Source organism: Panthera pardus, unplaced genomic scaffold, assembly GCF_024362965.1.
Source record: "Panthera pardus isolate Hobbes unplaced genomic scaffold, ASM2436296v1 HiC_scaffold_7, whole genome shotgun sequence".
NCBI lineage: Eukaryota > Metazoa > Chordata > Mammalia > Carnivora > Felidae > Panthera > Panthera pardus.
Genome location: NW_026527002.1, coordinates 9,964,521 through 9,988,703, shown reverse-complemented (window position 1 = coordinate 9,988,703; position 24,183 = coordinate 9,964,521). Strand labels below are relative to the sequence as shown.

The 24,183-nt window shown below is 40.8% G+C and overlaps 1 long non-coding RNA gene across 1 annotated transcript; it reads left to right on the top strand.

Annotated features, from left to right (window-relative positions):
• The first annotated feature begins 1,606 nt into the window (after window positions 1-1,606).
• LOC109250284 (uncharacterized) lies at window positions 1,607-23,161 on the top strand. Its single transcript, XR_002072969.2, has 3 exons — window positions 1,607-2,035; window positions 13,068-13,129; window positions 22,709-23,161. It is a non-coding gene; the product is annotated as an uncharacterized LOC109250284 (long non-coding RNA).
• Window positions 23,162-24,183: the final 1,022 nt, after the last annotated feature.

Genomic DNA, 24,183 nt, shown 5'->3' with positions numbered 1-24,183 from the left:
GACATAGACCTTACACCTTTTGCAGAACTTAATTTGAAATGGATCACAGACTTAAATTTAAAACATACAACTTTAAACTTCTGAAAAATAACATAGGAGAAAAACTAGGTGACCTTAGGTTTGGTCACAAGTTTTTAGACACAACACCAAAACACAATCCATGAAATAGAAAATTGACAAGTTAGACTTCATTAAAATTTAAAACTTCTGTGAAAGACACTGTTTACAAAATGAAAAGACAAGCTACAAACTACAAGAAAATATTTGCAAAATACATATCTGATGAAGGGATTGTATCGAAAATAGTCAAAGAACACCTAAACCTCAACAATAGGAAAACAACCCAATTTAAAACTGGGCAAAAGATCTGGGGTGCCTGGGTGGCTCAGTTGGTTGGGCAACCGGCTTTGGCTCAGGTCATGATCTCAAGGGTTCGTGGGTTCAAGCCCCGAGTTGGACTCTGTGCTGACAGCTCAGAGCCTGGAGCCTGCTTCGGATTCTGTGTCTCCCCCTCTCTCTGACCCTCCCCTGCTCACGCTCTGTGCCTCTCGGTCTCTCAATAATAAATAAACGTTAAAAAAAAATTTTTTTTTTAAACTGGGCAAAAGATCTGAAACAGACACTTCATCAGATATGTAAATGGCAAGGAAGTGTATGATGAGACTCAACAGCATATGACCTTAGGGAAATGCAAATTAAAGCAACAATGAGATAGCACTATACGCCTATTAGAAAGGCTAAAATCCAAATTACAACACCAAATGCCAGTGAGGACGGGGAGCAAAAAGAATGCCTATTCGTTGCGAGAGGATAGCCAAATGGTTCATCTACTTTGGAAGATCATTTGGATATTCTTACACAGGTCAACATAGTCTTGCCGCACGAACCAGTTACCACACTTATGGATGTTTGCTCAAATGAGTGGAAAACTTATGCCCATGCAAAACCCTGCACGTGAATATTTGGAGCTGCTTTATTCATAATTGCCCCAAACCAGACGCAAACGTGGTATCATTCAATAAGTTAAATGGATAAATGAACTGTGATACACCCATACAATGGGAGATTATTCAGCGATAAAAAGAAGTGAGCTATTAAGTCATGCAAACACATGGGGGGAACTTTAACTGCATATTGCTGTGTGAAAGCAGCCAGTCTCAAAAGGCTACATACTGTATGATTCTAACCATACGACATTATGGGAAAAGTAAAATCATAGAGGCAGTAAAAAATAGCTGCCCGAAGTCTGAGGAATAACAGGAAGGATGGGTGGGTGAAACATAGGTGGTGAAGCTCTTTTGCATGATACCATAATGGTAGACAATGACATTATGCATTGGTCAAAGGCCAGAGGACAGTCTGTGGTCTTTATATGTTTAGTCTTTGTCTCCAGTTCCTGGACCAGAGCTTCAGAAACCCTTCAAGTTTCCAGTGATAATGTGCGTCTTTGTTATGCTAATGAGGTAGCTAATGGCCGTGTGAAAGGAGCCCTAGATAGCTTCGGTGATGGAGGCTGGTTGCCAGAAAGACCAAGCTTGTGAAAGACCAAGCTTGTGATTAGAGAGTTGGTACTTTCAGCCTTGGTTCCCAGCGTTTAAGGAGGAGACAGCATTGGAGACTGAGTTTGTGCATAGGTTCCCAGGTAGAAGAAACATGTCCTAAGCTCCCGACTGAGAATCTGAATGGATTGGACTTCCCACCAGAAAGTCTTGAAGCTACGTAACAATGGAGCCATGCCTTCAAAATTCTAAGGGAAAGTGATTTCTAAGCGACAACTGTATACTGAACCGAACAAGATCATTCGAGTGTGATAGAACGAAGACTTTTTCTACATACTACAAAGAATCAATCATAAAGTTTCTCTCATGCTCTCTTTGACAGGAAGTAAGTGGCAAATTAAATGTGCACTTGCTGCACAAAAATAAGACCGCAAGTCAAAGGAGGTGAGAAGTTTCCCACAACACAGAGGCTTCAGCATCAGTAAGAGGCAAACATTGGTGAAGGATGTTGTTGAAGGGAGACCCTGGGATGACAGGTATGTAAGAGGCCCAGAAAGGAGCGATCCCATTTGAAACTGGATGATAGAGGGCTCTAGGCGGCATGTCTCCAAGAAAAGTAATGTATGTGAACATAGCAAGAGTTTCCTGCTTCTGGGAGAGGGGAGATGAATTAATAAGAAATTAGAGTACAAACCAGTGGGAAAAAATGAGGCAAACTGACCAAGAAAAGAAATGTAATCATATCGCTTTACATGACTCATCTTTGAATAATATTTATGTAGGCATAGTAAGATCAACATATTATTTATTAGTTTAGGCCCAAACCATGATCATGGGGTAGCCACAGACGCTAATGTTATTTTCCAGAACATGTTACTTTCCTTGGTCTGATACAAAAACAGATCCACAAATACGAATATGCTCTGACAATGACCATGGTAGGGTATGCCTAACCAAAGATGTTACTATATATTGGGGCGCCTGGGTGGCTCAGTCGGTTGAGCGTCTGACTTCGGCTCAGGTCGTGATCTCACGGCACGTGAGTTCGAGCCCCGCGTCCAGCTCTGTGCTGACAGCTCAGAGCCTGGAGCCTGCCTCTGATTCTGTGTCTCCTTCTCTGCCCCTAACCCACTTGCATTCTGTCTCTGTCTCTCTCAAAAATAAATAAACATTAAAAAAAATTTTTTTTAAAGATACTACTATATATTAAAATCTCTTTATATTCCACGCAATGCCTAAAGTATAGGACTATTATTTAAAAATTGCACCTTGGATCTCTTCCTGGTTTATAATGTTGCTTATGGGTAGCAGTAAAGATAGGAACGACTACGATACATTTTTATTCAATCTCCAGAACTGAGAACTTTGTCTTTTTCAGGCCCTTGAAATACTAATAATGAATAGTACTATCCTAATTAGCATTATTGCTATTTCTAAAGATTTCATTTTACCGTAAAGACAAAAAACAGTCAATCACTTATAGGTCACTTGCTCTATTGAATTATGTAACTTTCTCTTCCTTTTTAAGCTCTCAGCCACATGACTAACCAGACTGCCCTAAACTCTTTATAATGTTAACCTTCATTCCGGAACACATTTCCTTCCTCAGGGTTTTGCATCAACAAGGTTATGAACAATGTTTTATTGAACAGTGAAACCACCACTTAAAACCCTCCTCAGCTGACTTTTCTGGAACAAATTTACGTACATTCTAGAGAATCTCACTTAAAAGAGAATACTTTCCTGGAAAACAAATATGTGAATAATATGTCAATTCAGTCACTTCTTAAATATGCAAGGGGTGCTCCCTATTTCAAAAGAACATTGACTTAAGTGTAAAGACACTTGCAAAGAGTGAATAATTATTCCTTAGTAAATATTACTTCTTAAGTTTGGATGTAGTGTGACTGGTTATTTTACAATAGAACACTGATGTGTAAATAATAATCATCTCTGTTGTTAAATTACCATTTTTTCCCAGGTATTCACAATTTTTACAAAGCTACTTTTAAGTTTTAATTGTAATTCCAGTTAGTTAACATACAGTGATGTTTCCCCCCCTTTGCTTATTGGTCTTGTTTTGTTTCTTAAACTCCACGTATGAGTGAAATCATATAGTATTTGTCTTTCTCTGACCGACTTATGTCACTAAGCATCACACCCTCTAGCTCCATCCGTGTCATTGCAAATGGCAAGATTTCATTCTTTTTATGGCTGAATAATATTCCATTGTGAATATATGCCACATCTGCTTTATCCCATCTGCTTTATGCCCATCAATTGATGGGCACTGGGTTTGCTTGCATATCTTAGCAATGGTAAATAATGCTGCTATAAACATAGGGGCACATGTATTCCTTTGGATTGGGGTTCTTGCCTTCTTTTACAAAGCTGTGTTTAAAATTCCTTCATCATAGGTGATTTCGTCATGTTGAACTGGTCGTCTGCACTAAAAATTCCATCACAGGGGTGCCTAGGTGGCTCAGTTGATTAAGCCACCAACTCCAGATTTCAGCTCAGATCAGGATCTCACAGTTGTGAGATCTAGTCCTGCTTGGGGCTCTGCACCGGGCGTGGAACCTGCTTAAGAGTCTCTCCCCGGCCCCCCCAATAAATAAATAAATAAATATTCCATCACAGTCATGAGCCACACCTTTCACAGGTAATAAAAGTATGGTTGGATGACATACCAATAAGTTAAACATAACTCGTAAATATAGTTGAATTAACTTACATCATGGCACTTGACTCTCATTTCAAAGGTGTGTGTTGAATTCCACTTCCCTAAGAAATTAAAATACATTTCATCTCATTTAGAAAGCCCTCTCCTCCACAAAATAGAAATATTCTAGGGGGCTACTGAAAAATTTTAAAGCAAAGCTAACGTGAAGTGGGTCTTAAAAAAAAGAGTTTCAACTGTCAATTGGGTCATTTGCTTTGTTTCAAGGTTCTATTTTCCATATTCTTTCACTGACCCTGATGAATAACACTTCCGAGGCAAGAAATATAAATACACTGTAGTGCACTGGATACAGAATTCTTATAACAGAAAATATGAGGAGATGGTCAGCAATATACAAGAATTTACTGTAGCGCATGCGAAACAGCCATGTTGATAAAAGGACACGGCTCTTTCTACACCAGTGTCCGAAACGATTATTGAAAGAACACCATAATATGTTGTGTCCACTCAAATTCAATTTAATGCTTAATAATACCTGGAATAGTTAGGAGCGTCTGGGTTCTATTAAGCAAGTAAAATCATTAAAGTCTCTGAATGCATCCGCATTTCGCAGGAGATGTGCCACATTGACATTTAGGTTACCCTGGGCTCCATCATTTATCAGCTGGGTATTCCTCTATCTCACAGGCCAGTACTCTTTCGGTATATTACAAATGGTATTTGCTTTTAACTGTGGCATTCTCTCTGGGATTCCTCCCTAAACGGTGAAAGCACACACCCTTCACAAGGATGCCAAATGCTCTGTTCCAAGTTTCGCGTGGCCAAAAGCGTTCCAGATGTTCAGAATGAGCCGTAGCAGTTGCATTTACACAGCCAGGAAAATGCATAATTTCTGAACTGTACTCATATGGAAAATTACTACAGTTTCAATCATTCAGTCTCTCGCGTGTGGATAATGAGGCAGTTGTAGTAACTTGACCTTTGGATGGCCCCCTCATCCTTCAGCTCTTTCGATAGCCCTTCGTATGTAATTTTGCGCGTCATCAGAAATGGCCTTGTCTTTGCTTTTCTTCCCTATCGTTTCTTCTATGTCATCATTACTTCATCTTATAGAAACTTCCTGAGGGCTGGGTCTATGCTGGAAATGGTCTTTGATGCCTGGCGCTGTGCCCGGGGAACGGCTATTTTTCTACACGTCTAGAGTTACCGTATTTTTTGGTTCCTGGGACCCACGTTCCCATTGTTGTTCCCATTTAAAAATTTTTTTTTTTAACATTTATTTATTTTTGAGACAGAGAGAGACACAGCATGAATGGGGGAGGGGCAGAGAGAGAGGGAGACACAGAATCGGAAGCAGGCTCCAGGCTCTGAGCCATCAGCCCAGAGCCCGACACTGGGCTCGAACTCGCGGACCGCGAGATCGTGACCTGAGCTGAAGTCGGACGCTTAACCGACTGAGCCACCCAGGCGCCCCTGTTGTTCCCATTTTAACAAGTCAGAACTTAAGAGTTCTGTAATCATCAGTGTCGATAGGATGTTTCAGCTGCCGGACCAAAAAGTAAGTTGAGACAGGTTTTTAAAAAATGTTTTGCCTGCTCATGTCGCCAGGCTCAGAAGATATCCCTTGAACACTTTGTCACCTGGCTGTATTATTTGCATTCTTAACCACTCCAACCGTTAGATTTTTAACATAAGTTTGGATTCCCTGTTGTCACGGAAAATGCATTCCAAAAGATTGCACAGGGAAGTAACTCAAAACCGCAAGTTAAGCGGCAGATTGTGCAATGAAAAGAAACAAAACAAGGCCAGAGGGAGGAATTCATGATCTCACTTGCATGTGTATTTTTAATTGTTTTTTCATCATGATAAGCGTATTCTTTAATCCTCATCAAGTACTTCATCTATCTCCTCACCCGTCTCCCCTCTGGTGACCATCAGTTTGTTCTCTCTAGTAAAGAGTCTGCTTCTTGGTCTCTCTGTCTCTCTCTCTCTCTCATTTACCTCAGTTCTTCTGTCTTGTTTCTTAAATCCCAAATATGAGTGAAACCACGGGCTATTTGTCTTTCTCAGTCTGACTTATTTTACTTAGCATTACGCTCTCTAGCTCTATCCATGGTGTCGCAAATGGCAAGATTTCATTTTTTAATAATATTTATAGTATAGGTATATACACCACATCTTAATTCCTCAGTCAATGGGCGCTTGAGCTGCTTCCCGATTTGGGCTATTGTCAATAATGCTGCTATAAACGTAGAGTTGCATGGATCCCTTTGAATTAGTGTTTTTGTATTTTGGGGGGGTAAATACCCAGTAGTGTGGCTACTGGATCATACGGGAGTTCAATTTTTAACTTTTTGAGGAACCTCCACAGTGTTTTCTGTAGTGGCTGCACTAGTTTGCATTCCCACCAACAGCGCAAGAGGGTTCTTTTTTCTCCATATCTTCACCAACACTTGTGATTTCTTATGACTTTGATTTTAGCCTGACAGGCGTGAGGTGGTATCTCATTCTAGCTTTGATTCGCATTTCCCTGATGATGAGTGATGTTGAGCATCTTTTCACATGTCTGTGGGGCATCTGGATGTCTCCTGGAGAAATGTCTGTTCATGTCTTCTGCCCATTTTTAAATTGGATTATCTGTTTTTTGGGTTTGAGCCGTATAAGTTCTTCATGTATTTTGGATATTAACCCTTTATTGGAGAAGCCATGTACAAATATCGTCTCCCATTCAATAGGTTGCCTTTTTGTTTGTTTTTTGGTTTTTTTTTGTTTTGTTTTGTTTTGTTTTGCTATCAGAAACTTTTTATTTTGAGGTAGTCCCAATAGTTTATTTTTGCTTTCATTTCCCTTGCCTAAGAAAAATGTCCCATAGGGCCACCTTGGTGGCTCAGTTGGTTAAGCATCCGACTTTGGCTCAGGTCATGATCTCATGGTCTGTGAGTTCCCAGTCCTGTGTCTGGCTCTGTGCTGACAGCTCAGAGCCCGGAGCCTGCTTCAGATTCTGTGTCTCCCTCTCTCTCTGCCCCTCCCCTGCTCATGCTGTGTCTCTGTCTCAAAAATAAATAAAAACATTAAAAAATTAAAAAAAAAATAAACATTTTACAAAATTTTTTTAGAAAAAAGAAAAGAAAAATGTTCTGTGGCCAATGTCAGAGCCATTACTTCCTGTGCTTTCTTCTAGGATTTTTATGGTTTCAGGCCTCACATTTAGATCTTTAATCCATTGTCAATTTATTTTCGTGTATAGTGAAAAAAAGTGGTCCCCTTTCATTCTTTTGTGTGTAGCTGTCCAGTTTTCCCAACACCATTTGTCGAAGAGACTTTTCCCCTTTGTGTATTCATTCCTTCTTTGTCAAAGATTAAGTGAGCATATAATTGTGGGCTTATTTCTGGGCTTTCTCTTCCAGTCTGTTGATCTCTGTGTCTATTTTTATGCTTGGTATCATACTATTTTAATTATTACCAATTTGTAATGTAACTCGAAGTCTGGAACTGTGATATCTCCAGTTTGGTTTTTCATTTTCAAGACTGCTTTGGCTATTCAAGGCCTTCTGTGGTTCCAGACAAATTTTAGGATTGTTTGTTCCAGCTCTGTGGGAAATGCTGTTGGTATTTTGATAGGGATTGCATTAAATCTGTAGATTGCTTTGGGTAATATGGCCATTTTAGCAGTGTTTGTTTTTCTAATCCATGAGCATAGAATGTCTTTCTATTCTTTGTGTCATCTTAAATTTCTTTCATCAGTATTTTGTAGTTTTTAGAGTACGGGTGTCTTTCACGTCTTTGGTTAAGTTTATTCCTAGATATTTTATTGTTTTCGGTGTAATTGTAAATGGGATTATTTTCTTGCTTTCACCTTCTGCTGCTTTATTATTAGCATATAGGAATGCAACATATTTCTGTACGATAATGTTGTATCCTGCAACTTTACTGAGTTCATTTATGTGTTCTAGTCGTTTTGTGGTGGAGTCTTTAGGGTTTTATATATATACTATCACCTCATCTGTAAACAGTGAGAATTTTACTTCTTCCTTACCAGTTTGGATGCCTGTTGTTTCTTAATGTTGTCTAATTGCTGTGGCTAGGACTTCTAGTACCATGTTGAAAAAAAGTGGTGAGAGTGGGCATCCTTGTCTTGTTCCTGACCTTAGGGGAAAAGCTCTCAGGTTTTCACCATTGAGCATGACGTTGGCTGTGGGTTTCTAACATAAGACCTTTATTATATTGAAGTATATTCCCTCTAGACCTACTTTGCAGAGGGTTTTTATCATGAATGGATGTTGTACTTTGTCAGATGTTTTTTCCGCATCTATTGAAATGATCACACGGTATTTTTCCTTTTTCTTGATGTGATAGATCACGTTGATTGCTTTGCAAATATGGAACCACCCTTACATCCGGGGTATAAATCCCACCGATCATGGTGTATGATTTTTTTTTTTTAATATCTTGTCAGATTCAGTTTGCTGTTTTGTTGAGAATTTTTGCATCTATATTCACGAGAGATACCGGCCTGTATTTCTCCTTTTTTGTGGTGTCTTTATCTGTTTTGGGTGTCAGGGTACTACTAGCCTCAGAGAATCCATTTGGAGGTTTTCCTTCCTCTTCTATTTTTTTTGGAATAGTTTGAAAAGAATAGGTATTCACCTGTATATATTTTAAGAGGTTGTTTCCTCTCCAAGGATCAGCCTCTTCTTCAGTGATTGACCTTATGAAGGCCCACCTTTTGCAAGGGAGGCCTATATCACAATAAACCCAGTATCCGTCAAAGAGGCGTATAAGATTCGCAAGGAATCTTTCAGGAGCAAGATCGGGGCTGGGCATAGGAAATTGAGAGAAACAGGTGTACTATTGTTATTTGAAGCCAAAGGTCTAGATAAGCACACTCAAAAAGAGCAACTAGACGATCAGAATTTTATACCTCTGGAAAATGTGCAGAGATGATGCTTCCTGACCAGGGTTTTAGGACGGAGGGAAACCCTCTGAGCTAGGCCACCGGCACAAAAGCACAAAATATCCCATGGGCTCAGGGCAAGTAAATCTCCTATTAAAAGCACAGGGCTGTTACTGGAACTCTTGAAATGTAACAGGATGACATCCATGTTGTTATTCTTCCGTCCTAATGGCCAGCGTAGGATGCGTGACCCACACTGTATAGTGGGAGGTGCAAGTGTTGTCCTGTCTCTTGTTTCTTGAGTCAAGTCAGGACTGGCTGTCTGTGGTCTTACCGCTGATTCTTCCTGGTGTCCCCAGTAGAGCTGCAAAATACCTTTAGATGTTACTTTTCCATAGGCACAAGCGGATCCCCTCCTTTGCATTTCCAAGGAAGCCTGTCTGAGCCATTTGTCTTGCGTTAGCCCCAGAGGTTTTCCGGGACCTTCCGTCACCATGTCACCATCGCCTTAGACCTTACCTCACTGCTTTCCTGCCCTGAGCCCCTCACTCTTGCATGCCTCCATTCATGCTCGCAATCTGCAAGAGTATTTCCCCTAGTAGCCTCCTGAGAAAAGGAGCATGGAGGGTAAAATGTTTAAGGCTTGGCGTTTTTCAAGATTTTATTCTAGATAATAAGAGAAATGAAATTATACAAGGAAGCGGGTTGGAAAGCCAAGCTGGACTAAAGAACTGGTGCTAAGATGTGGAAGAGGAATACTTTATCAGTTATAGTTTGCTCTAGAGCTATTCTTATTGTTTTCTTAACATCTAATTTTTTTATATGTATAAAATCATGTATGCATTCATTTAAAGCTTTGCATTCTACCAAAACATGTGCTAAAAATAACAGGCATATGGGATAAATAGGGTTAGGGGCAGACCATGCCATGCAACTTTATAACAGGAGCGCTAACAAAACAACAAACATCTTTTTTTTTTTTTTTTTTTTTTTTTTTAAGGCTCAGTTAGTCTCCACTAGCAGCTTGCCCTGGGTAGCGTTTGAACTTGGTGGCTTGCACTTTCTTCCTTGAAACATAAGGTCATTTGCTTGCAAGAGACCAGATTATCAAAATGAAACATCTGATTCAGGAGGCTTCATCTTTTTTTTTTTTTTTTTAATATAGAAGGAAATATTGTTGCAACTTCCTTATCTGTCTTCACAACTTCATCAAAAAGTTTAATGTTGGAAAATGTGTAGCAGTTCTTGGAATCACCACCCCAGCCCTTGCTTTCGGGAAAGGAAGATACCTTGTGGGATTTTTCTTATGGCGTTCATGTATTGCTAAGGCTGGCTTTCATTGTGGAGAAAGTTTGCTCCTGATTTCTTGGAAATCACATGCAGGAAAAATGGTTTATGAACCAAAGTGACCTCACCATTGTTTCACTGATACCATTTCCCTGCTTACCAGTTGCGTATGAGCTAATTCGTGTCGCCAACACACGTGTGACAGCAGCACACATATGTACCTTTTGTTCTTTGAAAGACTTCAGGGAATACACCACCCCTAGAATCTTAACACTGTTTTGTTTTCCTTTCCGCCCACCGCCCCCACCCTCTGCCATTTCCTCCGTCCTCTCTCCATGTTTCTTTTCTTCTGTTCTCTACGGGCAAGGAAAAATATGCTTGATTTGGTCAGGATTATATTTAGCTGCCCACAGAAATCCAAAATAAAGTGGCTGAAACAATAGAGCCGTTAATTTTTCTCACATAAAAATAATCTAGAAGTAAATGACGCAAGAGTCCTGCTCTGCTCCAGCCGCCATGTTCATACTCCAAACACAGGAAAAAGGAAGAAAAGACCTGCCAAAAGGCAGGTCCCCTCCTTTTATGGAGCTAAGCCTCAGAGAATACTTAGTTACATCTCACTGGCCATATCTAATTGCTAAGGGTCTAAGAGATATCCTCTTCTAGCCAAACACACTTCCTAGGGTTTTATTATTAAAGAAGGGAGAATGGATATGGTGAAGCAATCAGTATTCTCTGCTACAGTATAACTTCAAAGTAATTCATGTGTACTGGGCATTTTTAATATGCCAGGAACTGTGTCACTTGATTTCTACCATTAAAGATACACGACAGCATGAGGGGCAAAGTTTGTCGGAAGAATTCATGGAAAGTCAGAGTAAGGATTCATGCCCAACCATGGAAGGGTACACAGTCAAAAATTACGTTTGGTTAACTTGCTCTCTTTATAATTGCTACATGCTTCACAGTCGACCCCAGGGACAGGAAAATCACCTGGAAGCACATTTTTCTTGTGTGGGGAGGGGCAAGAAGCAGTTAAAGAGTTCAGAGACTTTTTCGAGGCAAGGAAGCTGTGTTCTAATTCTTGTTCTGTAAGATTTGAAGTTATGGGGATCTCCCAGATCAACCAGACTAGATATGGGGAATGAGGCCCCTGAAATAGAGTTACTGTAAAGGTAGAGGGTGAGCCAGCTCTGCCGATGAGTCTCTGTCTCGCTGTCCCTCTCTCTCTCTCTCTTAGAGAGAGAAGTGAAGGGATGGCATGTCTGGGTCTGGGAGGTCGGGTCCGGGGACTGGCCTTGACCCAGTATCCAGAGGTCAACTTGTGCTTATGAAGCATTGACACATATCTGCAAGAGCAGGTTGCTTCTAGATGTAATAGCTGGGGTGAAGAACTTTCAGGAAATAATCTGGAGATTTCTTTACCCTGTGGTCTCACAGCCGGGGTAGAGAATCTAGCCAGTGAGACTATGCCTTCCACCCAGCTCTCCGGCGTGGTTCATCAGGGCAGAGGCCCTTTCTTTTACTTGCTTCTTCCTCCCACATCCCTGATTTCATCTTTCACCAGTCCCAATGACTTTCCTGGGTTGTTCTGCCTTTATGGTAGCCAACACAACCCGATAGCATTGTTCCACTGAAGCGCAAACCTCCACGGATTCCCATTTGTAAGGTAACTGGCACCTGTCCGTTCTTCTGACTCTAGGGCAAGGAAGAGGAAACAGGTTTCTCTGAAGAGCTTTGGCTTGGACCACCCTACCTTGAAGGGAGCATGGGGAATAGAGAACCCACACCCAAAGAGTCATTATTGCTGGAGAAAGATGCCACTGCATTAGTTTCCTATTGCTGCTATAACAAAGCATAACAAACTTAGTGCCTTAAGACAGCACCAATATATTACCTTACACTTCTGGAGGTCAGAAGGTGGAAATGGGGTTTTAGGGGCTAAACTCAAGGTGTTGGCAGAGTTGTGTTCCTTCTGGAGGCTGTAGTGGAGAATTCATTTCCCTGCTTTTCTACAAGCTGCCTGCATTCTTTGGCTCAAGTCCCTTCCTCCATCTTCAAAGTTCATGTCTCTGAACTTAGCTTCTGTGGCCACATCTGCCTTTCTGACTGTAACCCTTTCCCCAGTCTCATGATTACATTGGGCCCACATTGGTAATACTGTACAGGACGTTCTTTCCAACTTAATGTGATCCTTCATCACAACTGCAAAGTTCCTTTTACCATGTACGTTAACACTTTGGCCAATTCTGGGCATTACTCCATGGACATCCTTGGAAAGTCATCACTGAGTCTACTGTACCACCCTGTACATATGGCCACTATGAAAACATGACACCGTTTAGCTTCTGGGCTTTGGACACAGCTCACCAGAGCTGCATCTGACTCAACCGGCAGACCGCTCTGCTGTTGTGAGTACAGCGAGGGAGGTCCTAGTTAAACAGAAACAGACTCTTCCCCTGGGACACTCAGAAGCAGCCAAGTGATGGACAGAAATGTTAAAGCGCCATGTTCCTTTACCCAAGAAAACTGTAGCCCGGAATATATGCAGAAAAGCTTCAGTTTTAGGGTGTGGACATTTTACGGCAACTCCAAGGCCAAAGAAGTAAGTACGAGAAGCAAGAGAGAGTTCTTGGAATATTTAGAATTATCCATGGGCATCTGGGTACAGAGCAGGCACACTTCTTCTTCTCCTTCTTCCCAGGTGGGCAAAGGGCGATTGCGGCCTCCTCACAGATAGAATTCTCAGTGTGGAAACTGGAGCAGGTAAGCCAGACATTGCTTCAGCTAAGTGGTTCCTGGAAAAACTGAGGAGCCCTCATGGATAAGCAGGCTAAGGGGCATAGCCACTCATTCTTCCTAGAAGAATTGTTTGGGGATATATTCTAGGAAATTAAACAGCGACTTGAAAAGTGAGGGATATGTGTGTGGGATGTGAAAAATAATGGTAATACTAGCAAAATATAGAAAGTCTAATTGTTGGTGTAAAATGTGAAAAGAGCCAAAACTTTAACACAACAAACTGGAACTTACCTTGCACATTATCTGCACGTAGAAGATTCTGGAATGGAAGGAGGGAAGTCAAACCATGCTCAAATCACGTTTGAGAACATAAAAAGACACTGAATATCGCTAGATGTTACTAGAAGACTACAAATTAAGTAAGTGCATTAAACATGTGAGTATAAGCACTATTCTATTAATACATCATGTATATGTTACGTGCTAGGAAGATAGATATCTATATCTATCCATCTATATAGATACAGATATCTATATATATGCCATAAAAGAGAATGAAAATTAAATATGCAGAGAAAAAAATCCTCAGTCCAACAAAGGTAGGAAGGGGATGAGGAATAGGAAAGAGTGATAATTGGCAAAAAAAAAAAAAAAAAAAAACTAGGATGGGAAGATATGAGAAACAAAGTAGACATACAATAATTTCATCCAATTAAAAGGCAGAAGCTCTCAGAGATGCCTGGCTGGCTCAGTGGGTAGAGCATGTGACCCTTGACCTCAGGTTGTAAGTTTGAGCCCTACGTTGGGCTAGATCCTACTTAAAAAGAAAGAAAAGGCAGAAGCTCTCATAGTGGGGTAAAAACAAATTCTAACTCTTCAATATTCAAAAATCATACATTAAAAATAAAAAGGGACCAAAAAGGGGTGCCTAGATGGCTCAGTTGGTTGAGTGTCCGACCCTTGAATTTGGCTCAGGTCATGATTCCAGGGTCGTGGGAATCAAGCCGCACATTGGGCTCCATACTGAGCATGCAGCCTGCTTGAGATTCTCTCTCTCCCTCGGCCCCTCTGTCCCTCTACCCAGTCATGCTCTCTCTCCCTCTGAAATTAAAAAAAAAAAAAAAAAAAAAAGCGAACAAAAAGAACGGGAAAGATATACAAGGCAAACACTAATATAAAGAAAAGTATAACTATAAAAATGAAAACAACTGGACTATATGGCAAAAATCTTTATTAGTGAGAAGGCATCCCTTATTGATGAACCACTAATGTACCTATCAATATACCTTCAAATGTATAGCAAACAAACTTGACAGAATGACAAGGAGAAAATGAGAAATCCCCAACCAGAGTAGGAAAGTTAATTATAATTAAGGAGAAATAAAAATATCAAACTGAGAACAGTAAAAATTTAAAAAATTTCATGTAATTAACAATTTACATTAACATGTAAAAATTTTCATGTAATTTTCATGTAATTAACCCATTTTACATGGGTGGCTCAGTCGGTTTTGTTTTGTTTGTTCAGACCCTTAGTTTTGTTTGCCAATTCACTATAGAGAGCCCTATACTGAAATCCACATGGAATACTTACCAAAACTGATGATACATTAGGCCACACTGAAGAATTTAGAGTCCCCAGATCAGAATCCACATAAGACCACATTCTTGGACCATAATGCAGAAAATGTGGAAATTCACAACAAAATAATAAAAAATCAAAACAAAATACATTCTTTCCATTTGGAAATTTATAATCAGTCTTTTAAATTACTCAGGAGCAAAGAAAAAATAGAAACAAGAGTTCTAAATTAATTATCTGAGGGTATTATTTTCCCTATATCAATTAAATTTAACAAACAAAACACATACCAAATATTGATGGTTACTAACCATTTTTAACAGAATTAATAGACTTTATTTTAATCATTTATTATTCAGATTAGAATCAAACTTTACTTGGGGCGCCTGGATGATTCAGTCGGTTAAGCATGTGACTTCGGGTCAGGTCATGGACCTCGAGGTTCGTGAGTTCAAGCCCCGCGTGGGGCTCTGTGCGGACAGCCCAGAGCCTGGAGCCTGCCTCGGATTCTGGGTCTCCCTCTCTCTCTGCCCCTCCCCCACTCGTGCTCGCTCGCTCTCTCTGTCTCAAAAAAAAAATAAACATTAAAAAATTTTTTTAAATAGAATCAAAGTTTACTTGTTTGCTTAGTCTTTATAAATCCTTGTTTACATAAACTGGGGAAACAATGTGATAGCAATTTATTGAACAAACCCAGAAGAAGAATTTGCAACCTTATTTATTTATTTATTATTTATTTATTTATTTATTTTTAAGTTTATTTTAAAGTTTATTTATTTATTTTGAGAGAGAGAGAGAAAGAGACAGAGAGAGAAAGACTCGTAAACGGGCTCCAGGCTGACAGCACAGAGCCTGATGTGGGTCTTGAACCCACAAACGGTGAAACCGTGGCCTGTGCCAAAAGTCGGACACTTAACTGACTGAGTCACCCAGGTGCCCCCACAGCTTTATTAATGCTACAAAAGACTTAGGTAAAAAAGGAAAATTAACTGTGTCCAAATGAACTAAGAACTAAGCCACCAAGCTTAGTGAGTTGAGTAGGACTGACAGAAGGATATGTGGTAAATACAACATAACTTAAGATCCACCAAGTTTTTGAGTTGACCCTTTATTTATTTTTTTTTATTTAAAAATTTTTTTTAAATGTTTTATTTTTGAGACAGAGAGAGACAGAGCATGAGCGGGGGAGGGGCAGAGAGAGAGGGAGACACAGAATCTGAAACAGGCTCCAGGCTCCGAGCTGTCAGCACAGAGCCCGACGCGGGGCTTGAACTCATGAACCCGGAGATCGTGACCTGAGCTGAAGTCGGACGCTCAACCGACTGAGCCACCCAGGTGCCCCTTAAGTTGACTCTTTAATTTCATTCTCCTTTTCCAGTACATTTTCCCCAGTCCTGTCGCTCTTGACACAGCTACTCTTCAGAGCTGGAGTTCTGTGCACCTACAGTATCCAGAAAAAGAGCCGTTTCCCTGTACCAATAAGTGGCACGAGTCACAACATGTGACAAACCCTTACACGTAGGGAAGACCGAAGGTGCACCGGCGGCCCCTTGCAGAGTGGGCCCCATTCAGAGACCTAGCCAAGGACCTCAATGATGAAAAACGCCCCGTAATATGTCTGGGAGGGATCTGTGGGAAGAGGCTGAGCTATATAGGAGCAAACCAAACTATGGAGAAGTGATCAAGCTCTCTTTGGAAGGAACCCATGAGCGTAATCAAGGTATTGAAATAAATAATAATGATAATCGGTGTCTACACGTTTGACTTTAAAACGATGTCTAGGGGCGCCTGGGTGGCTCAGTCGGTTGAGTGTCTGACTTTGGCTCAGGTCATGATCTTGCGGTCTGGAGTTTGAGCCCCGTGTCGGGCTCTGTGCTGATAGCTCAGAGCCTGGAGCCTGTTTCAGATTCTGTGTCTCCCTCTCTCTCTGCCCCTTCCCACTCATGCTGTCTCTCTGTCTCTCTCTCTGTCAAAAATAAATGAACGTCAAAAAAAAAAAAAAAGATTCTCTTTCTCTTCCCTTCTCCCCTGCTCATGCTGTCTCTCTCTCAAAAAAAATTTTTTTTCATTAAAAAAAAATAAAACAATATCTAGATGACTGCCCTGTGGACAGAGTGAGAAAGTGTACCAGAATACAGCCAACAATATTTGAGTATAGGTTAAATATTTCCATCCACAAGGCAAAATATTCACTAAGCACTCACTGATACTACTCCCAGGGATAGAATTTGTAAAGAAATTCTTTTTTAACTTCATATTTGTGTGGTGTGATAGGAATACCACGTGGAAAGATCTCACTGCCTCCGGTCATTAAAAGCTCCGTGACCAACAGAAGCATGCAACCTGGACTAAGAAAGCATAGGAAACCATAAACTCTGATCTGGCTGTAGGACTGGATGCGGGGCAGGACGGGGCCTGGGATCCAGGTAGAAAGGAGGGAAGGGATAGGGGTGGGGCAGCGGGGTGGGGTAGGGACTGGGGGAATTCGGGGTCAGGTTTGCAGCTTGGACAACTCACGGTGCATGTGTCGGAACCTTCACTATTTAGCTAATACGGCTTATCTGCCGTGACACTTGTGCCCAGCCAAAAGGCATTGTGGGCCAGATACAGACAACCAGTAACATGAGGCAACATGTTCAGATAAATTGGGAAGTCATGTTTTATAATGAGTCATGGTATGCTAAATGTGTATGTCACAGAGGAAGCAGAATTGCTAAAGGTAAGATAATAAGAGACGAAAACTATGCCTCAGTCCTTGGGCATGATATCAGAGTCCCGTGGTATATCAAGATGTAAGTTCTGCCCAGAAGTTTCACATCCACAGAAGTTCTCTATGTTTCTTCTGACCAGATGCCAACGTCTAACTTATCCAGTGATTTACATCCTCCCTCTCTATGGTGCTAATCCTACAGGAGATTTTACTGGCTCAGTTTGGGAACCCAGGTTTCTGTCATTGCAGCTTCTGAAACATACCTGCCTTGGTTCTTAGCCCAAGGATGATGGGACCACATCGTACCACTAGTAGCAGGAAAATACTAGGCAGTTCTTACATTGATTGATTCAAAGAACAATGAATGTTGATCTAACGAAAGTAATTAATGTCATTGCCAATGCTGCTTTGAAGGCCACAGCTGTCAGGGCTATGGAAAGTGTCTCCTCAGGAGCTGAAGGAAAATAGAATACCTGAAGAGGAGAATTTATGTTTGGATTAAAATTTATGAGAGCCAGAAATAACATCACCGGGCCCACCAGCTTAAAACTTAGATTATCTTCACCATTTTAAAACCAAAGTAAAACTTGTCTCATGCTACATGAAAAGCAAACACAATAGAAAGATGCCATAAAAGTATTCGTTAAACAAACCTACCAACAGGGTAGACACATTGTCAACTTAGTAACCAGTTTGGAACTCGTCAACGGTGACCTCTGAGCAGCTGGGTGAAGCCACCGTGCGTGACAGTGCCGCCTTTGTGTGTCATTATTTCCTGATTTGACGTCGTGGCTGAGTCAGACAGTAGCTATCTTCTTTCACTTTGTGTTGGATAATGGCCAAACACAAGGATTTATCGTGCCCGACATGGGCACCCATTGATTTCCAATCAATCCGAAGTGCTGAAAAGTATGCCTCGTGGCCCTGCTCTATGTCTCACAAATCAAAGACGTCGCAGTTCCCCCTCACGATTCTGATTTTCCATTTTTACTTTGTTTTCCCCTGAACATTTCCTCTCGTTCCGCTCTTTTTGTTATATACATATAAATGTTTATTCATTTTTGAGAGAGTAAGCAAGAGCCAGGAAGGGGCAGAGAGAGAGGGGGACAGAGGATCGGAAGTGGATTCTGTACTGTCAGCAGAGAGCCCGATGCGGGGCTCGAACTCCCACACCCTGAGATCATGACCTGAGCTAAAGTCGATTGCTCGACCGACTGAGCCACCCAGGTACCCCTCTCGTTCCACTCTCTTAACAAATAGCGCCCGCCTTTTTTTGTGCCAACACTGTTCCAGGCATTTGAATATAGTAGTAACTAAAGCAGACAAAAAATTATTGCCCCAAATATTCAAACTTTTAAAAGAAAATATAAAGGATATATTATCCATATCTGTAGCTACACCTTTATGATGTTGGGATAGGATAGATTCATTTGACCAACATGCAAATAGCACAAAAATATTTTTTGAAAGGCTGACAAGTTGACTACATTAAAATAAAAGTTTCGTATATGTAACTTTCTATTAGTTCTGTTTCTCTGTACCGCAGTTTATTTATTCATTCACTTATTGAAGGACACCTTGGTTGTTTCCAATTTGGGGCAATTATGAACAAAGGTGCTATAGACATTTGCATACAAGTTTCTGTGTGGACATAAGTTTTCAGCTCATTTAGGAAAACACCTGGGAGCACCATTATGGGACTATATGGCGTATGATGTTTTGTAATAAATTGCCAAATGGGCTTCCAAAGCGTCCAGCCCATTTTGCATTCCCACCAGCAATGAACGGGTCAAGCTGGGGTAGAAGGTAACGTGTTATAAAGCACTGGCAAATACTTGGAAGGATATTTTACCTAATCTACTTAAAGTCTTCTCCTTTAAGCATCTAACTAAGGGGCACACGGGTGGCTCACTTGGTTGAACATCCGACTCTTGGTTTCGGCTCAGGTTGTGATCTGACAGTTCATGGGTTCGAGCCCTGCATTGGTCTCTGTGCTGACAAATTCTCTCTCCTTGGGATTCTCTCTTTCTGCCCCCCCTCCCCCCAAAGTAAATAAATAAATAAACTTTTAAAAAAAAGAATCTAACTAAAACCTGAAGGTTTAGTCAGCTGACTGCTTTTGCCTGTGTGTCTTTTGCCTGCTGGCCCTCCACTTCCACTCCTTACCACTGGGAAAGAAAAGAAGTATAAATGTTTTATATAACTCCAATTCTTAGCCACTTATGACTTTATAAATATAGATTCACCCTAGACTTTTGGCTTTTTAGCTTAAAGTTGCACGAGAATTTTAAACTGGGATTGAAAACTCCCTTTACCATTTATTAAAAACACACACACACAGGAGGAGAAAATACCTTAGCAATGTTCAGTACTTTCCGATAAATAACATGTCCGACAAATTGAGTAAATTAATGATGGCAGGTAAATTTCGAGCTAAGAATGGTCAGGTTTGGGTGGTGTGATAATGGGTCTGAAATGTTTCTTCATGGTTCTGGACATTTCTACGTATAATCTGTGTTTCTGCAGGCTACACTTGCCTGGGAATTCAGTAGGCAAACGATAACAAGAGTAAAACAGGGTTCACGTTCCATCCTGTTTCATTCTGCAACACCACCCACCCCATCTCCACATACATCTCAAATTCCTCCGGGTCTACCAATGCTGTATTCTAGGCACCAAGGCAGACCATTGGAAGAAACCTTGATTATGTATCTGGAAATAAAAGTAGAACATGTCCCTGGTGTAGAGTTTTACAAGTCCCAATTGATGGGGGGGCGCTTCTTGTCATTTGCCCTGCTTTCGCCTGGCCTTGTAAATATATGGTTTCTAGGTTGTTCCATATGGAGGAGTGTAAGTTAGTCTGGCTCTCTCTCTGGGCTGTTTTGTTCCTCTCTTAAATATATATTTGGGACAAAAAGTCCACAGATCTGCAGTCCAAAGGCCTAAGAATGAGGAGAGTTGATGATGTAAGTTCCAGTCTGGGTCCTAAGGCAAGAGAAGACTGATGTCCCAGCCTGAAGACCTTCAGGCAAAGAGAGCGAATTCTCTCTTGCTCAGCTTTTTGTTCTATTCTGGCATTCAGTGGGTTGGATGGAGCCTGCCCACATTGGGGAAGGCCATCTGCCTTATTCAGTCTGTTGACTCAAATGTTAATCTCATCCAGGAACACCCTCACAGACATACCCAGAATAATATTTAACCTAATATCTGCCTGCCTCCTCCAGCCCCCCTCCACGGCCCTGTCAAATTGACATGTAAACATTAACCATCACCACATCCATACAATGGAATATCTTCCAACAGTAAGGAGAAATGAGCTATCAGGCCATGCAAAGACACAGAGGAATTTTAAACATGTGTTGTCAGTGAAAGAAGCCAATTTTAAAAGGCTACACAATATATACTTCCAACTCTACGACATTCTGGAAAGGGCAAAACCGTACACGCCGTAAAAAGATCCGCGGTTGGCAGGGGTTTGCCAGGAAAGAAGTCATGAACAGGTGGAGCCATGAAACTAGGAATATGATGTCCTAATGGCAGATATATGACACTAGGCATTCATCAAACCTCATAGAACTATACAACACAGGGGGTGAATCCCAATGTAAACCAAGGACTTTAGTTAATAATAATGTATCAACATTGGTTCATCAGTTACAACAAATATACATCGATGCAAGATAATAATAGGGGAAACTGGGAGGGGGTATATGTGAACTCTTTACTTTCTGCTCATTTCTTTGGTAACCCTAAACTTGTCTTAAAAATTGAAACCCATTAGTTAAAAAACAAACAAACGAGCAAACTTTGTTGCGTACAGCCAGAGGTATCCCTGCTGTGTGTGATGTTGTTACTTGTCTGAATCCCTGTGCAGGCTGCAGGGTGTGTCTTAGACTTGATATTTTATTCTGTGGCTTTTAAAATGTTTATATTCACACACTTAGCTATTTTTGCCAAAGCCTGACTGCCTTATGCGGAGGCCTGGTTTCAGAGGCCCTTTCTACCTCAGTCACGTATTCTACCAGACTCAGCTCTTGCCCAGAAACCTCCAATTAGACGAGGGTCCCCAGTACAGATTCTCCCTTCTCTCACAGTGAGTTTTTATTTCCTGTTCGCTAACACGGATGAATTTAAATATAATCACAGATAGCTTCTACAGAAAGTAAGAAAAGTCAATCCATCTTCAAGGAATAAGGCATTCAATGGATCCAGACTCAGAGATGATCGAGATGTGAGAATTGACAGGGAATTTGAAAGAACCACGATTAAAATGTTAAAAGATCTGATGGAACAAATGGACAATGGGCATTAACTGATGGCGTACTGATTGCATTAGAAAGATAAAAACTATCAAACAGTCCAAAGGAAATGCTAGAAATAAAATTTAAAAAATGGGATCAGAGATGAAGAATTTCTTCAATAAGCTTACTAACAGCCTGGAAACTTCAGAGGAAAGAATCAGTGTAGTTGGAAATAAGTCGACTGGAATCATACAAACTGAAACACAAAGAGGGAGTAGAAGAAGGAGGATGAGGAGGGTGAGGAGTAAGAGAAAGGTGAAGGGGAGGAGGAGGGAGGGAAGGGAACAACTGTGGGATAAGGAGCTAACACACTTGTAATTGGAGTCGCAGAAGAAGAGAGTGAGAGGAAGTGTAAAGGATATTTGAAGAGATAATAGCCAAGAATTTTCCAAAGTCAATGAAAGAATATAAGCCAAAGATATATTAAAGAAAAAAAAAATGTGAGGGGCACCTGGGTGGCTCAGTCGGCTAAGCGTCCGACTTCGGCTCAGGTCATGATCTCACAGTTCGTGGGTTCAAGCCCCACATCAGGCTCCATGCCCACAGCTCGGAGCCTGGAGCCTGCTTCGGATTCTGTGTCTCCCTCTCTCTCTGCCCCTCCCCCACTCGCACTCTGTCTCTCTCTCTCAAAAATGAATAAACGTTAAAAACATTTTTTTAAAGAAAAAAAACACATCATTGTCAAACTCCTAAGTACCAAATTAAGGAGACCTTGAAGGCAATCAGAGGAGGAAAAACATTGCATACAGACCTGCAACCACACCCTGCCGAAACAACATTTGCTCAGTATAAGTCAAGCAGAAGCTGTGACCAGCTATCTGACCCACTGCTGGGTTTCTCTTCTTTGTTTGCTATGAAAACAGGAAAACTTAAATGGACTTATCCTAGTATCTCTGGGTTTGGAACCTCCCCAGGATCCTCCTATCACCAGCTAGACCCCAAGACCTGACCTTTCCTGCCCACCTGCTTGTACTCACTGACCTTTGTCGTACATTTTTTTTTTTCTTAAGCTCTTCTCTCCAGCTTATCTCTTAACTCAGGCTAATGGACAGCAAAACCACCCTGCAGGCAATAGTGAATGATGTGACAAGACGTCCAGTTGGACCAGATGACCCAGACCAGTTTGAACTAAACCCCTGACTTGCACCTGCACAGAGGGGCCACGGAGTAACCTCTGGAATGACCAACAATCACCTTTTCCTCATTATAATACTAAGATCTCCATTCAAGGAGGGAACACCAGCCTCATTTGCATAACATGTATGGGTAGGCATGTTCCTTTGAGGCCCATGCATGACCTTAGCCCCACCTCTGCATATGATGACAAGACTTCCTCATCTAAACATTCATCTTAACCCTAAACAAAAGAAACCCAATCACCCTTGCTTGAAGAGTCAGGGCTTTGGAAGTTATTCCTTGCCATCTCCTGATTTGCTGCGAATAAAGTTTCCTTTGTGCGACAACTCACCTGGTATAGCTTCTGTGATTCACCAAAGGAGCAAATTCATGTTGTTTTGGTTACACTGCCCCTAGTGGTCTTACTGCTTTTGTATATCCCAGGGCGTTGGCTTATAATAAAAAATGGAGGCTTCCCCACGTCCAGGTTTTGCTGGCTCCAAAATGTGAGGTGGGAGACTGGGCTCTGTTTCTATGGGTTGGATTTATACGGCTTTCTAGGACTGTAGTCCATGGTTCCATCAGTGACAGTTATGAGTGCTTCTTCTGGTTTCCTTCACTACAGAGGAAGTGTCAGTGTATATGGTTGTCCACTAGAGAGCGATATGAGCATTAACTTCTTTAAACATGGCACTGAGCCAGATTTCTAGCACAAATGTATCTGTACACTAAGGAAAAAATAATGAACTCTAAAACAACCAAAATTTAAATGATTTTTGTACTACCAATGGTTGGAACATATTTAATATTTTCTAAAATTGCACACTAATGGGAGAAAAAGCAAGCAAATGTAAGAGCAAATTATTGTTAGAGACATTCTAGAATAAGAAAGGGGTCAATTCATCAAGAAATTATAACAATTATAAACATATATGCACCTAACAATAGAGTTGTAAAATACATGAAGCAACACTGACAGAATTTAAGGGAGTAATAGGTAATTCAATAGTAACAGAGGCTTCAATACTTAACTTCCACTAATAAACAGAACAATAAGAGACCAAAAGGGATCTAAAATACTTGAACAACATTATAAACAAACTAGAGTCAATAGATGTATACAGAACATCCCACACAACAACAGCAGAATGCAAAATCTTCAGCAGAATACAAAAAGTACACATGGTATATTGGACAGATATGATTTGTCCATAGAATAAGTCTTAACAAATATAAAAGATTGAACTCATGCATCTAATCATGATGGAATGAAATTAGAATTCAATAACAGAAAGAAATTTGGGGACTTTGCAAATGTGTGGAAATTAAGTAACACACTTCTAAATAACCGATGGATCAAAGAAGAAAA